This window comes from Nicotiana sylvestris, chromosome 2, assembly GCF_000393655.2.
Source record: "Nicotiana sylvestris chromosome 2, ASM39365v2, whole genome shotgun sequence".
In the NCBI taxonomy this organism is placed as follows: Eukaryota; Viridiplantae; Streptophyta; class Magnoliopsida; order Solanales; family Solanaceae; genus Nicotiana; species Nicotiana sylvestris.
The window spans coordinates 212807694-212814588 of record NC_091058.1 but is presented as its reverse complement, the minus strand read 5'-3'; positions in this window follow the sequence as shown (position 1 = coordinate 212814588).

The following is a 6895-nucleotide window of genomic DNA, read 5'->3' as shown; positions in this document are numbered from 1 at the left end:
GTTGTTTCTTTTAGCACTTTTATTATGTTATAATGAACTATTGTTGGTTATTGGTGTTGGACTACGACCTTTATTTCATCTCATCACTACTTTCAACGTAAGTTTAGGTTTGTTACTTATTGGGTACACGGGGTCGATTGTACTCATACTACACTGTTGCACCTTGTCTGCAGATATTTGTATTGATGTTGTTGTGTATGGAGAGGGCGGACATTGAAGATGTACTTGCATTCCAGTTATGGCTATGACTTGTCCTTGGTAGCATTAGGTTCAAGTATTGTTCATTTATATTTCAAACATATGTTGTAATTATTTCAGTTCAGTCTTGTAAAAGTCTAAATCTTAGAAGCTCATGATTTGTACTACCAGTCCTTGAGAAATTCTTTGTATAAAAGCAGTTGTATTATCATTCTTTTCTTAATAGTTCTCATTAAATTGGATAGTTGTTAGCTGGCTTACCTAGCCGGTTGGGTTAGGTACCATCACGACTAGTTGGATTTTGGGTCGTGACAAAAACTATATTCCTTCCATAGTTGGATAGTCCTTTTTGGAAGAAAATGTTTTGACTTCTATAATTTATAAGGATCATTCATCCTCATTCAGCATCATCCATAATGTAGCCATAAGGGGTTTGAGAGTTGTCACGACCCAAGTTCTGCCTCCGTGAACCGTCGTGATGGCACCTAGTCTCTACAACTAGGTAACCTAACATTTTGCGGAAAAAGAATGAAACATAAAAGCTATCAACTAATAAGTACATTTAAACAAGGAAAAACGATGTCGCTCGGCATGAACAAATATCACTTTCAAAAAAACAAGAACTATCATAGGTCACAAGCTAAAGAAAGAAACAGTATGCCCATACTCCAGAGTCTAATAAAAGAAGAAAATACAAGAAATGTTTGACATGGGGTGGAATAAATAGGGACTTCGAAGTCTACGGACGCGACAGACATACCTTGAAGTCTCTACAGCTGGCTCGCACAGGAAATGTGGCTGATAAGCGATACCTGGATCTGCACACGAAAAACATATGCAACAAAGGGTATGAGTACACCACAATGGTACCTAGTAAGTGCCAAGCCGAGCGTCGGTCGATTAGTGACGAGATCAGGTCAGGGCCCTACTGGTATAAATATAAGGAAATAAGACAGAAAGAATATTCCATTAAAATAAGTACGGAAATCTAACAGGAATAGAACTCAATGTAAACCAACAACACTGAACATAATAATAGCAACAGGGGGATCTCCCTGGATACCGTCTCGTAGTCCCAAACGTAAATGTGCAGGGGATCTCTCGGAATACCGCTCCGTAGTCCAAAAGTAAACATGCAGTGCTGGTGGATCTCCCGGAATATCGTTCTGTAGTCCCAAAGTAAATATGCAGTATAGGGGATCTCTCGGAATAACGTTCCGTAGTCCCAAGACAAATATGTAGCTCAACCGAATTCAAATAGACTGTTAAAATATGTAGGCATGATTTTCAAATATAAACAAGGTAATTACATAGCTAGTGTAGTTTGAACAATGAAAAACAGGTTAAGACTTGGCGAAAACGGAGTTTTACAATAAATAGCCCATGTACGTACTCGTCACCTTACGTACACCGCGCTCATATATCAAATAGTACCAAAATCCTAAGGGGAGTTCCCCCACACAAGGTTAGGCAAGCCACTAACCTCGAACCAAGCGCAAATCAATCCGTAATAATGCTCTTTACACGAATATCCGGCTCTGGATGGCCCAAATCTAGCCAAATCAATTACATTACGTAAATATTGCTACAAGCAACTAATATAGCTAATGAAATTAAAGTTAAGGCGAGAAAATAGAAAAATGCCTGAAAAGCCTCCCCGGGTCCACATCTCAGAATCGGGTAAAAATCACAAATTATGAACCTCTATTCACTCACGAGTTCACTCGAACCAAAATTATCCAAATCTGATGTGAAAATCCCACTCAAAACTCAGAAATTCGATTGGGGAACTTTTCCCCTATTTTCCCAACTTTCTCACTCAAAATTCTTGATTAAATGAAGAAAACAACAATAGATTAATAAAATGCAACCAAAATCGAGTAAGGAATCGTTACCCACAAGCTTTCTCTGAAAATCCCTCGAAATATTTCCTCAGTCCGAATTCTCTATGTCCAAAAATAGAGAATGAAATTAAACCCTCGATTCTGCCCTTTTTCTGCCAGTCAAACCGCACCTGCGGACCCTTCTTTGTACATGCGGCGCCACACCTGCGGAAATTCCGTCACGGGTGCGGAATTAACTTAAGTGGGCTGGGACCGCATCTGCGAGCACTAGGTCGTACCTGCGAGCCCGCTCCTGCATTCCCAAACTACTTATGCGGACCCCTCACCGCATCTACGGACCCAGCTGGACAAGGCCCTTATCCTCTTCTGCGGTTTCTTAGCCGCTTCTGCGTTACACCAGATGTAGCAGCTTCAGCCTTTTTCCTAAGTCTCAAACCAATCTGTTAATCACCCAAGCTCACCTGAGGCACCCAGGACCCCAACCAAACATACCAACCAATCCTAAGATACCATACAAACTTAGTCGAGCCCTCAAATCACATCAAACAACGCTAAAAACACAAATCACCCTCCAATCCAAACTTAATGAACTTGAAACTTCCAAATGAGACAACCGATGCCGAAATCAACCAAACTACGTCCGATTGACCCCAAATTTTTTACACAAGTCATATTCAACATTATGGACCTACTCCAAATTCCGGAGTAGGATTCCGATCCCGATATCAAAAATTCCACTACTAGCCCAAAACTCCAAAATTCGACTTTCGCTATTTCAAGCCTAAATGAGCTAACGGATACGCCCCTAAGCCCAAAATCACCCAACGAAGCTAACAGAATTGACAAAAATCCATTACAGAGCTGTTTTCACGCTGATCTGGCTACGGTCCAAATCTTAAGACTTAGGCTCCCATTTAGGGACTAAGTGTCCCAAAACACTTCAAAATCCAAAACGAAACCTCTAGGCAAGTTAAAATAGCATAAACAGATACGAGAAAAACAATTAATATGGGATTGGTGCTCTAACTCTCAAAATGACCGGCTGGGTCGTTACAAGAGCCTTGTTTAGGAAAAAAAAAGTTTGGGACAAGTGATAGCCTATCACTTATGTGTGCCTCTTTGTGAGGTTATTCTCATCTCCGCATGTAGACTTGGATCAATTGGTCGAACCACGTTAAATGTTTGTGTCTCTTTTGATATTTTTTTTATTATTGTCTTATTTATCGTCGTTCAATTTACTAGCTTCTCTATGACACCTAATTATTTCAATCCAAACATTTATAACGCCTCTTAATTCTTACAAAAGAATTACTATACCGTTTCCTTTAAAAGTTACTCACATATTACCATATTCTTTAAGCTACCAATTCCTTCGATTTCTCTTCATTTTTCTCTTGCTCCTTTTTTTTATTTTTCTGTTTCAAACCTACATACTTTGCTTTAGTCGATTTATTTTGCTTGTTTTTCTTTTCAGATAATGTCCCCAACTCTTCAAATTCTCCGTTCTTCCTTTCTGTTGATATTTGTATTTATTAATTAAAGCATGGGTGTACAATAATCACTTTGTTGACTAATCTCGTATTTTTTTTGAATTTTCAAGATTAGGAAGTTGATAGGCCTAGTCGCTTAATTTAGATGATGATAGCAGTCAGACCAGAGCCGGCTAGAGCCTAAGGCTACTAAGGCAATGGCCTTAGACCCCCAAAATACTCAGGGCCCCAAAATCTATGAAAAATAGAGAATCTTACAGAAATGTCCCAAAAAATCCCAATTTATCAACCTCTAGCCATTAATAATAAACTTATCAAAACTAATCAAGCACATATAAAATTGAAAACCCAAATAAATGAGGTTCTTTTCTCCAAGAATCACAGACAAAAATCTCCTTCCATATTTTTAAGCATGATTAGTAACATTAAATGTAAGACGGAAAGGAAATTTCACGGATGCGGTAGCAAATAAGGTGATGAAATACAAAAAAGATATATGTACAAAATTCCAAAAATCTACGCAAAAAGGGATTCATTGGTAGAATTTTAAAATTATTTGGTTAAAATAGTTATAGCTAAAAAATTTATACATCTTAAATTGTAGTTATTAGTTGTTTCCTGTCTTTAATTTGTCCCAACGTAAATCGTCCTTCTTACGGTATTAGTTTAGAATATTTTTTCTTAATTCTTTGAGTGTCTTTGTAAATATTTTTCAAGCTACTTTGATACGTAACTATTAAAATTTATTCTTAGCATTGAATGACTCTTGAAACATAGTAGTTACTACATTATTATTTGCTTCAACTTATATTTAGTATTAAAAGTGCTAAGAGAAACTATATAAGTAAAAGAATACTCTAGTTTGCTAAGAGAAGTATATTATTCTCTTAATGCCGTAGAAATCTCTTAATGGTGAGAGACCTTTTGGAAAAATAGTACGGGCTTGGCCAAACGGACAGTATCACATCGTATTAAGAGTATTTTGTCATGGTTTAGCCAAACAACTGGTATCAAAATCCAGGTTCCGCGAGACGAATATGACAATGGATGAGTAATGGTGCGGGACTCAATTTTCTTACCTTACGAGCTTGGAGACGTGCACACAAGAAGTAGCTAGTTGTGCGGGTTTGGAGTGCCATAAATACTATGCGATGTGGGTGGCACATAGTGAATTTCGGATATTGACACAATCACGACCCAAATTCACTAGTCGTGATAGCACCTAACCCAACCCTCTAGTTAAGCCAATTAACAACTATCCAATTCCAATAGAATGAGACAATTAAACAAAAAGAATTTTCTGAATCTTATACATTTTCCAAGGAATGGTAATACAAATCATGAGCTCCTAAGAATAGAGTTTACAAAGCTGATACGAAGTAAATACATCTTATGTTTGAGATTACATAAACAGAGTGTTGTAAATCTAAGGCTACCATGAACAAGAGGCAGCTACAACAAGGACGCAGGTACATCTTCAAATCCAGCTCCCATCGAACACAGCAATAACAGTAGCCAACATCTTCACTCAAGGGGCAGAAGAATAGTATGAGTAAAACTGACCTCACGTACTCAATAAGTAACAAACCTAACCTTAGGTTGAAAGTATTGATGAGCTGAAACATAGGTCGGGTCCAACACCAATAACCAACAGCAGTTCGAAACAATGTAAAGCAAATAACAAAAGAAGTAACTCGGAATTTACCTGCTCAGGGTTTTCATAATTCCCGTTGCGGCGTGTAGCCCGATCCCATAACTGTCACTCATAATCAGGCTCTCAGCCTCACTCAGTCATCAATCTCTCCAGTCTCACTCACGGGCTTACAATGTCATGAAACTAGCCCGATAACAATGATATGAGTATCAATAAATAACAACTGAAACTGAGATATGATATCAATGCATGAATATGACTGAGTACGAAATAGTAGTAAAATCAATAAGGTGACAGTAAGAAATGACCACTATGGCTCCCAACAATATCATCATAAAGTCTAAACATGATATCTAGCATGATTGACAGCTCAATTACTTTATCACATGGTGAAAACACGAATATCAACAAAATAGGACCACAATACAGTTCCATGGAAACAACAGAGTCACAATTCATATGGTGCACGCCCACACGCCCGTCACCTAGCATGTGCCTTACCTAAATACCAATCACATAACATGTAATTCGGGGTTTCATACCCTCAGCACTAAGTTTACAAGTGTTACTTACCTCGAACAAGCCAATTCCAATACCGAGCAAGCCAAGTGATTCTCCAAAAATGTCATCACGCGCGTAGAGACCTCCGAACGGCTCAATACTAGCCAAAAGCAACTTAAATACATCAAATAAAGCCCAAGGAAACAATTCCAAATGATAAAAATCGAATCCTTAATAAAAACCCAAAATCGGCCAAAAATCACACCCAGGTCTGCGCCTCGAAACCCGACAAAACTCACAAAATCCGACAACCTATTCAATTACGAGTCCAACCATACTAGTTTCACTATATTCCGACTCCAAGTCGTTGTTCAAAACTCAAAAATTCATATTATGAAACTTTAGGCCAAAACCCCCAATTTCCTCTTCAAAACTCATCAACCAAATGCTAAAACTGAAGATAGATTTATGAAATATAACCAAAACCGAGTAAAGAATCGCCTCAATCCGAGCTCCATTCATAAGATGAAAATTGCTTGAAGAATCGCCTCAATCCGAGCTCCATAGCTCCCAAAATGCAAAAATGGCCGAAACCCTCGAAATAGAGTACTTTATAATCTGCCGAGGCCTCCTCATATGTGAACGCGTGAAAACCGTCACGTTCGCGATGAACAAACTGCACACTACCACAAAAGACTCTATACGTTCACGATACACCCCACGCAAACGCGATGACCACTGCTGCCAAAGCTTCATGAACGCGGCTCATATTACGCGACCACGATGAATGATTCTCCAGCTCTAGTTGCCAAACCTCAAAGTACGCGAACGCGATCCTTCATACGCGAACATGAAGGACACCACATAAACCCACCGCAAACGTGACCAAGGAATCACGAACCCGAATAACAAATCACTGCACTGATCAAAATACCCTTCGCAAATGCGTTTCTCAATCTGCGATCGCGAAGCACTGCAGAAACACCAGAAACAACATGGAGAAAAATAGCCCGAAATCAGTCCGAAACACGCCTGAGCCCCTCGAGGCCCTGTCCAAACATACCAACAAGTCCCATAACATAACACAGACTTACTCGAGGCCTCAAAACACACATAACAACTTCGAAACAACGAATCACACCTCAATTCGAAATCAATGAACTTTCAAACTTCAAACTCCCACAAACGGTGCTGAAACCTATCAAATT